General features: G+C 48.2%; 1 long non-coding RNA gene across 1 annotated transcript; it reads right to left on the bottom strand.

Annotated features, from left to right (window-relative positions):
• Positions 1-7164: 7164 nt before the first annotated feature.
• On the bottom strand, positions 7165-10012 carry LOC121111348. The gene is made up of 2 exons (XR_005861782.2): positions 9960-10012; positions 7165-8426 (listed from the first exon to the last, which is right to left on the bottom strand). It is a non-coding gene; the product is annotated as an uncharacterized LOC121111348 (long non-coding RNA).
• Between the last annotated feature and the right edge of the window lie 132 nt (positions 10013-10144).

Below are 10144 nucleotides of genomic sequence, written 5' to 3'. Positions count from 1 at the left end.
ATGAGTTTCAGAACTCACGAGAAAAATATAGATTTCAGTTTGCAGGGCTGATGAATAACATTTGTCTCTCGACAAGCAGGGGGAAGCTTTGTGAGCATTGAGATTGCTTATCTCTGCAAACACCATGACCAGAGCCTGCATTCTGAAGTGGGTTCCCAGGTCCTGTCAGCTCTTTGTGCCAAGATCTCACTGAGCTCTGAGCTCCCAGCAGCTGCTCAGACAACGTGGCATGGCAGCACTTCTTTTGCCTTTGCTTTAGAATTGTAGAACCATAGAATCATTAAGGTTGGAAAAGATCTCTAAGGTTATCAAGTCTAACCATCAACCCATGCCCACTAAGCCATGTCTTTAAAGGCAGGGACTTCCAGTTTTCCCAGTGAAGGATGCCTGTATCCACACCAACACAAGGAATATGATGTGAGCTCTGTTAGCAGAGCTTTTGGGGTCCCACCAACACGGTCACTGGTTAAGGATGGGATGCAGGTTCTCCATGTGCAGCTGCAGCCCACGAGGTTCTGCCCTGCCACGAGACCATGAGGAGCAAAATCAGCATCCCAGCTTTGGTCATCACCAAACTGCCATGCCCACCATGAGCTTCAGCACAACTTTTGGTTCCAAAGCTAAATAGAACAAGAGGTCAACAATGCAGATTCTCCCATACAGCTTCCCCTTTGTAACCAGTTCTGAATGTCCGCACTTCTGTTTTGAGGCAGAAATAGCAAAAGTTCACACTGAATCATTTACTGCCTCAGCAAAACAGGGCTGAAGGCAGCCTGGTGTGCTTCGGCTGAACCCAGATGAGAGAGAATGGATACAGGGAGGGTAAGGAGGATTTGCTACTTTAATAGCCTTTTAAAGAAACCAGCCCTGAGGATTTGCCAATAGCTGGCCCTGCCTGTGGAGCCCCCAGTAGCATCCTAAACTACAGCACATCTCTGTCTGATGGTCATGGCCATGTGTGGGGGGCAGCACCAGCACAGAAGCACCACAGCACTGGGCAGTTGCATCCCAAGCCCTTGTGCATCTGGAGGAGCACCTGGGATGTCATGGCTTGCAGACAGGCTGCAAGACCCAAGCACAGGCTGCCTGGCTATCTCCAGCGTAACTAAGGCACATTTTCCAAAACAGAGGATGGGGTGACAAATCAGCTCTTTTCTCTGCATAGTGTAAAAGTTGGGCTGAACAGAGGTGTGTGGATGTGTGTGCCCATTGCATATTTTTTCAACACACGTGTCTGCATATGCATGCATGTTAAATCTTCAGCCTTTTTAATGGTTCAAAGGAAATGAATCTGTTGCTAGAGAAAACACAGATGGCAGTAGTCACTGTACCTTTTTGGCTGGTGTAGGAGTGCTTGCATTGCAAATCATATCGTTCAGCCACAAAACCAGGTCGAGCTGGCAGTTATTGTTGGTGATGTGAAATGAGAATTGAGTGTGACCCGTGGCCATGCAAAGTGCTAGGATGTGTGTCAGGGAAAATGCTTGCTCGGAAGGGTTTTAAGCAGTGTCCTGGAATGGACTGTAGCAGTGTTACCAAAGCCATCAAGCAGAGCACTTTTCCATCCATGACTGCTGCCTGATTCCTGCCGACTCAGCTCCTCTTTGTTTTGCTTCTCCTTGCTGGCCAGAACAGAAATGCTGCAGTGCACGGCTGGGTGGGTGACCTCAGCCTCAATGCCAAATGGATGACTAAAATGAATACAGAAAACACAATCCATTGTCGTCTCTCTGAAATGCCAGCTTTGTTCCACGTGGAGCTGCAGCTTATCAGTATAACCCCTTCGATGCTGCACTAGGACACAAGCCCTGCAGTCCCTATTCCATCAGTAACTCTGCACTGACAAAAGCAATGGTGTCATGTCAAGGCTTCCCAGGACATGGGACAGTCACATGTGATGCCAGGTGCATGGAGCCCACACTGGGTTGGGGTCTCCACCTGGGAACTGGATGTGTGCGATCCATACAGGCTAAGGATGTTACTGGCTAATTCTAAGCAACGATTCCATGGTGGGATTGCAAACAGGAGATGGGTTACTCACAAAGCGGTGCAGGTGCAGACTCAGAGCACAACGGTCCTCAAATGCAGGGCTGGGATACTTCAGGTGGTGGATCACCAGGGGAACCTCTCTGTTTTATAAACACATTGCTCAGCTCATCCCCTGCTGGCCATTCCCAAAGGTACCAAGCTGGCTGGCTGGATGGTTGGCTCCTGCCCTTTCAGGTCCTAATCACTTTTCTAGCCAAAATGGCCAGACCCTGCAGCTCAGATGAGCCTGGTGTGACACCATCACCGTTTACCAGCAAATAACTTCCCATTTTACTCTTGTTTACTGCTCACTGAACTTAAAAACCACGTGCCTGGATCAGCCCCAGCACTGCTGAAGCATTTCTGAACTTTTTTTGAGTTGTTCCCATCATTCTCCGCGGTCCACATAAGGAGCAGACTTGGACCCCTGCCCCACCATGGCCCTTGCTCTTGGGAATGGAAGAGCAGAATTTGGCCACAAAGGCTTTAACACACAGATGTTACACCGGAGCAAAGCAGACGCACACCTAGGGGGTGTCCCTGCTCCTGGGGTGGTTTCACAGCATCACTGTCTGTCTGTGCTCCCCACTGTGCTTCCCAGAGGCCAGAGGCCTGCTCTGAGAAGTGCAGGAAGGTAAACAGCCAAACCCAAACAGAATCCACCCTGGCCAGCTCCAAGCATGCCTTCCTCTGAGAAAAATGGGTTCATTGGTTTTTCATGGCGTGGGTGTGATTAATGAACTTAATCACAGGACACTTTGATCCAGCTCCTGTTTGCAAAAGGATAGTCAAAAACAAGAAGAGCTGCTACCCTCTGTGCTTTTGTAATTTTGTTAATCATGGAAACCTGTGAGGCTTTTGCATAGTCAGCAGTTGCATGCATTAGAAAATACATTTGCAAAACACAATAACATTTGTTTTCATATTCTGAAGTCAGAGAGCATATCCTAGTTGGCAGAAAGCTCAAAGGCACTTTATGAAGACCCAAAAATCTTGCAGGAATTTAATTAAACTTTAAAATCGTGCTAACACTCATACATAACAGCTTACACAGTGTGATCATAAGGCAAAGTCCTTCACACTCAGTGTCTCTATGCTCCCCACACTCTGTTTTCTGGTCACCCTGCCTGTTTACTCACTCCTGCCCTAGCTGTCCTCGTCCCTTTTGCAGAGGAAATGGCCTTTCCCTGCACTCCAATTAACAGGATCGTGTCTTGGTCTTGCGCGAGGTGCTACTGAGCAAGCAAAACCTGCAGCTGGAAAGTAGTGATTTTCAGTTAATTTGCATTTTGTTGCAAACAAAACGCAGCTGGGGCTGCGTCTCTGCAGCCTCTGGCGTCGTGCATGCCACATCTGCCACCATCCTCAAGGCAAGCTGTTCCCATTGGATCCATTGATGGGTCACTGCTGGCTCTCAGCCTCACCTTTGCCCCTCGACAGTGAATTTTGGGTGGTTTTACTGAAGTTTGAGCCATTTTGGTCTCTCTCGTGGCAGTCTGCATTCCAGCCAGCCCTGCCCACCTCCCACAGGCCCCAGTCCTGCTCCGCCTGAGCATTCCAGCTCCACTGCTCTGAGAATCAGTGAGAAATTGGGGTAAACACCGGCAGAGGGAGATGGGGTCCGGCCGTGCCCGCAGAAGCTAGGCAGAACGTGTATGTAAAGGGAGGAAATGAGAGGAAAATTTAGAATGAATTTAAAAACTAAACTTTTTTAATTAGTAAATTCTTTACCAAAGAATTTACATTGGCTAGTATATGATTCCTCATTGCTTAAGGGATTTAAAACCAGACTACTCTCTGCTCCAAAAAAGTGCTATAAGCAACAGTTCTTTGCTTATAATGAACTGGAAATACTGGCAAGTCTCCATCCCCTTCAAATATTTTCCCTTGTCTCTTCAGAGGTTAAAATAAATTATCCTGAGATGTACCAGATGTAGCAGGCAGGCAGGGACATTCCTCCAGCCTTCCCAGCCCATTTTCTCCTGTCCACAGTCAACAAGCAGCAGCAATGGTTGACGGGGCTGCCACAACACAGGGACCCAGCACAGTGATGATCGAGCATGGCAATGACCCAGCATGGTGATGACCCAGTACAGTGATGTCCCAGCATAGCAATGACCCAGCATGGGGACATCCCAGCATGGCGATGTCCCAGGGCAGAGATGTCCCAGCACGGTAATGACCCAGCACAGTGATAACTTAGCACGGTGATGCTGCCACAGTGCTCTGGCACTGTGGTCTCCATTTGCTCTGGGCTTGGCACTGGGTGACCCACTCAGTTCTGGAGCCTTGTCCGCATCCCACCAGGGTCTTCCTCATGAACCCACCAAGCCCAACGCTAGACCAAAGTAGACTTTGTTGCCTGAAATATCAGCCATGCAAATCACTCCATCCATCAGCACTGGTATTAATTAGCCTAGAAAGCACTGCTGTAATAGTGATGTTCTTCCCGCAAACTTCTGTAATGCATTAACGACGATAGCTATGGTAGTAGGGACAGGAGCAGTAATAACAACAATGCAGTTGAGGGCTCAGGGCATTTTCTTACAAGCTCAGCCACTGTGCACCCACCTGTGTGCACACTGCTGAGCTCCCTGTGACCTGCATGGCAGGGGACAAGCTGCAGCCCCCCAGGTGCTCAGGAAAGGGACATTTGGCGGTTCTGTGCTTAAGGCAGGACCCAGTGCAGGTAGCAGCAGGACTTGCAGAGTGGCTATTGCTAGGAATCAGGGCTGCAGCTGCCCCTGGGTGCATCCAGAGCTGCAGCCTTCCTGGTGATATAAACAATGCAGCAGCAGCAGCCCCTCTATAGTTTAAACAACCCTTGGCACCGTGCCTTTTCTTTCCATTTTTACAAATGCCAGAAGAATTTTCTGTATAAAAATGAAAATCACCGGTGGCCAAACCACCAGATTTGCACTGTTGGTCCCCATCCTAATGGAGTGTGAGCACTGGCTGCTGCCTTGGGAATGCAGGTGGCCAACGATGCTTATTTGCTGTTTTGTGCTCATAAACCCTTTTTCATCTGAGGATCTCAGAGCAGTTTATAAACATGAATTTAGCCACTAGACGCCCAAGCAGGCCCTACCTCATCATACTTGTTGAACAAGCGTGCAATCAGAAATAGATCTCGCCCAGGTTTGCACAGGAGAGGACATCTCCTTACAACTGGGAGAACCTCCTTAAAGTCGTATCACAGCAGGTCCAAACTACAAAAAATGCAAGGCAGAAAAACTGAAGGAAATATTTTCTCCAAGACATATTTCTTTGGGAAATGCAGGCAATCTTCTTCAGTGCTGTGTTAATTGCAATGTTAATTGCGCACCACGTCAGTGCAGTAGCACTGCTGATCCTGACATAAGATCCAGGAACACTCCAGCAATGGGTGCTAGACCTCTGCTCTCAGGGTCCTCCTGCAGGTACCTGGCATAGTGACAAGACATCACTGTCTCTGCCAGAAACTGAGGCCGACAGACAACAGCAGCTCAGGTAAATACTGCGGCATTCACAGCACTGAAGCAGCAGTTGCGCAGCTAGAAGCTGGGATTTCTCCTTAGTGCTGGAAGAGTGAGCCCAGATGTCTCGCCGGATGCAAGTTTGTTTGCTTCCTTGTCATCTGGTGACTGCCCTAGGGAGGCCCTTTGGCAGGCTGTGCTCTGTCTGAGGCTGGCCCATGGAAGATGGGCAAAGAAAAGCAGGGTACAAGGGCCCGGGGCTCACAGAGGGATTTCCCTGTTCTGGCATATGCAGTTTTAACTCGTGTGACTGGTTACATGCAGAGGTTCATTCTGTCAGACTTGCTAATTTGTCCCAACCCCGTCTCATGAACTTCCAAGTCTCTTACTGACACAGTTCTGTTTTGATTTGTTTTGTTGAAGGAGTGGAACAAGATGCACAGCACAAACCAGATACATTTTGTAATTGTAAGCCAGCTGATTGCTAGGCATACATGACATAGACACGCTCGTGTGTACCTCTGACACGGTGACTACCTGTCTCAGTGCTGTTTTCTCTCCACATAAACATCCATGTGGGTGGAGTGTTTGTGTTCTGAAATAATTAAAAATGTACATTTGCATGTTGTATGCTGTCTTGTTGATTCCGTGCTTCAAGGCACAGTAAGAATGTGTAGGCACTGGGTCTTGTGTTAGGATGAGCATTTCAGAGTAATGGACAGCCTTGCTGTCCAGCACTGACCTCTGTTTGCTGCCGCAGCTCTGAAAAGCATGAGCCAGCCCTGTAAGGATTCTTAGCAGTTATTTGTTAGGGGTGTGTTTTACATGGAACAGAGCAAAACTGGAGTTGTCCCAGCACTCCAAATGCACTCGGTCTTTAACAGAGGTGCAGACAGACCCAAATCCAGTCTCCGGATCTACAGAAAGAATTGCTTACGTGCTGTCTAGGCACATGCTGCCCAGGGTAACGAGGTGCCTTTCATTCACAGCCCAAATGCTTGCAATGAAAGCACAGTCAGCTTTGTAGCTGGGGAGAGGAAGCATCTGATCCAAAACTTAGCTCGCACTGTGAAACAATTGGGAATGTGTCGCAGCCACATTCCTGGCTGGCCAGGCCTTTGTTCAGCAGCAGGACGTGGCTGGAGGCATACGGTGCCCAGAGAAAAAGATTTGTCAACAAAACCTGCAACTGTCTAGCATCTATTGCCATAAGGGGTGGGCATGGAATTCCCTGCATGACCTCCATTTAAATTGCCTCTCTGTGCTTGGATGTGCTGTATTGAGACACTGGGTGAGTGCTGTGCATGAAAGAAGGAGGGAAAAGCAGGATGCATCCACACTGGCTGCCAAATCTCCCTATTTCTCCATGGTGGCAAGTATAAGAAAGACTAGTAACGTTGTGAAACAATTACAAGGAAATAAAATCTTTAGCTGGAAAAATGAATGTATGTATGCCAGTTACACTAGCTTGTTTCCAAGTATACTGCAATAGCCATCCATGAAATGTGCCAAAGATGCTTGTATGAGGAAAATTGATTGCTTGAGCTGAATAACAACAGTCAAAGGAAACTTAACAGTAATGAATCTAAATCTTTAAGCAGTAAGGGTATGTTCCATCTAAGTGGAATCAGGCTGTGTGTAAAGCAAAATTTATTATTAAAAATGCTCAGACTTTTCCATACTTGTTTAACACAGCATCTTTTTGCATGCAAGAGCACAGGGGATACAAAGTCTGCTCATCTGCTGAGCAGAAAGCAGTAAAAGCACAGAATGCTAATACTTGCAAGAGTGTGCTTCTCACTGGCTTCCTTCATCACAAGCCTCACCTAATAGCAAAATCAGTACTGAGGGGAAGAGAGTCCTCATGCACATCTTGAAATGCTTTATGTAGAATTATTTTCAGCATTTCTCTGCTTAATCAGCACCTCTGTCTGCATGACTCCTACACAGAGCACCAAGGCAGAGAGAACATTATAAAGAGGAAAAAATATTTCAGTAAACCACAAAAACTGGCCAGTGAACTAGGGGGCAGCCGGGGAAATACAGAGAACTCAGTCAACAAAACAAAAGTCAAAGTTCTAGTGAGTCACTTCTGTGCTTTCAGGCACTAGGAAAAAGCTCCCTAAAGAGCTACCAAGTTTTCTAAAAGCAAACATTTTGGACAATATTAATTGTCCTTTAAAACATCCATTACAAAAGCTGAGGCTTAAAATTAAATATTGTGACAACACATTGTTACAAAAGTGACATGGAAAGATCAGAGTTGGCCCCTTTGATGTGTATATGGCAACCTGGAGGGAGCAGCACCCACTTCCTCAAAGCCCTACAGATCTGCTCACAGGTACAGACAGCTGAGCTTGTAGGTGGCCCTGGTGATGGTGAAATATCCACATCATGGGGGCAAGGAGAAACTGCCAGGTCTGAAGTAAGGAAAAACAAGCTCAGAAATAACTTTTTTTTTTTTAATTGTAGTTTTTCTGTCCTCCTCAGCAGTGCTTCCTAGGAGTTCTTAATGAATAGCTTGTTCCTGCAGGACTCAAGATAATTGGCGGTGCTCTAATTTTTTTCTTCCCATGTCTTATTATTGTGGATTTAATTATTTACTGAGGAACTCAGGTTCATTAAGCACCACTGGGAAATACCCTGCGGCTTTGGTTGTGGTGTCACCTAGAGCAGGAGTTCTGTAGGCACTTCTGTACAAGTATTTGGAGACGGGGGGGGGCTCAGGCTCAGCACCAGAGGCCCTGCCCCATCCTTCAATTCTAGGAAGTGGTAGCTCTATTGTACCCCACCACACCCAGGTAAAAAGTTGACCAATGTTTAGGACTTGATTTGCTCGATGCAATATCAAGGTGACCATAACACTGCAGGATGGTAAGAACTGACAAAGATATCCATTTACTTGCCTGGGCAGCTGCTGCGATAGTTGCACCACACGCGATACTGTGAAGAAGAACAGAGCTGAAGTTAATAAAAATGAGAACTCATTGTCTTGTACAGAACTCATTACATTTTTCTCTTTCAGCCAGACAACATTAGTGTTTATTGCACTTCTGTACAGATTGATTCACCCTCCCTTTTTAAGGCAGTTAAACAAATTAATGACATTTTTACTCTGCTTGATTCACTAAGCGAAATTATAAGTTTCAATTTAATTTGTAAATTTAGGGCCGAAGGAAAAGCACTCCATTTTGCCGTCAAAATCTGACGAGCTCAATCCCAGCTCCGTTTGGCCGCCAAAGTGGGAGAGCGGTGCCACCTGCAGACTGCTCCAACCCAGCCACGGAGCAGAACGGAAGCTGTCATTAAGCTGCTAATGCAGCCACACCACCAGCAAAGCTAAAGGGCATTTGATAATTGGCCCTGTATGATTTGAAATAAACGTTTTTGATCGAGAAAATATTCAGGAAACGCAAACTGCCTTCATTTTTCAAGAAACATCAGTGTGTTCTTCAAGTTAGACTCAATTTCTCATATACAATCCAGAATTCCTTGAAAGTATTAGTTTGATTGAGATTGTTCATTTTATGAACTTTTATAAGACATGATGTACAAGCGTGAAATGAATAAAAACAATCTCCTCTACCTTTCTCTGGGCAGCCCTGCACATAGCTAGGGGGGTTGAAACTCGATGATCATTATGGTCCTTTTCAACCCAGGCCATTCTTTGAGTCTATGCTGAAGGAATGTATTTCTCATCATAGAGCGGCTTGGGCTGGAAAGGACCTTGAAGATCATCCAGCTCCAACCTGCTGCGTAACGCTTACAGTGCTAGGCTTTATACGTGTCTCACAGCTGAGACAAAAACGGTGGTGACGTACATTTGAAACAAAGGGGCACAAAGTATCACTGAATCATAGCGAGATCTTTCAGGAAAGCGTTATCAGCGCTTTCAAAGTGCCGTCCCCTTACAGACACAGCCCCACACAGTGCCACCATTCCACGAGCTATGAGTCAGAACAGGTGGTGACTCAGGCTCAGACCATGAGACGTGGCCAGGAAACCCGTGCTGGGTGCAGAGCGGTGACTGTGTGTGAGGTCACCCCGCGCTCAGGCAGGGCACGGCTGGGAGCTCCGGGGCACCGCAAGCAGCGGGCGACGGCTGCACACAGGCCGCCCACAGGCGCTCAGGCCTCAGCGCAGCCGTGTGGGGAGCTCCGAGCAGCGCTGTGGGAATTTTGGCAGAAGCCCTCTCCCTGCAGGCCACGGCTCGCAGGTGAAGGCCTCGAGCCGTACCGCGGGGCTGCAGCCCCCGCCCGCGCTCTGTGGCCACGCCCCTTCAGGCAACCCCACCTCCTCACAGCCACGTCCCCACAGCACTGTATCTTCCGCCTCCCCACACCCATTGGCACACCGCCACCGCCGCCTGGGCGCTCAGACATCTTTTAAAGTCAGAGTCTGACAGAAAGGGGAAAAATCCGCCCCGCGATAGAGCTTCCACAGGAGAAAGAGAGGGAAAGGAAACAGCGAACACACCCCCACACGCCTCAGGGACCGCCTCAAAATGGCGCCCGCCCATCCGTGACGTCACACGCTGTCGGGCGGCCCCGCCCAGGAGCGGAGGGGCGTGGTTGAGGCGCGAAGGTGCGGGGCCCGCCCAAAGCGCGGCGCCGCGAGGCCCCCGGGCTGCCCCGATCAGTGCCTGATTCCCCCCGCGGCGC

The sequence above is a fragment of the Gallus gallus genome, chromosome 7 (assembly GCF_016699485.2).
Source record: "Gallus gallus isolate bGalGal1 chromosome 7, bGalGal1.mat.broiler.GRCg7b, whole genome shotgun sequence".
Lineage (NCBI taxonomy): Eukaryota > Metazoa > Chordata > Aves > Galliformes > Phasianidae > Gallus > Gallus gallus.
This window is presented reverse-complemented; position numbering and strand designations above follow the sequence as displayed.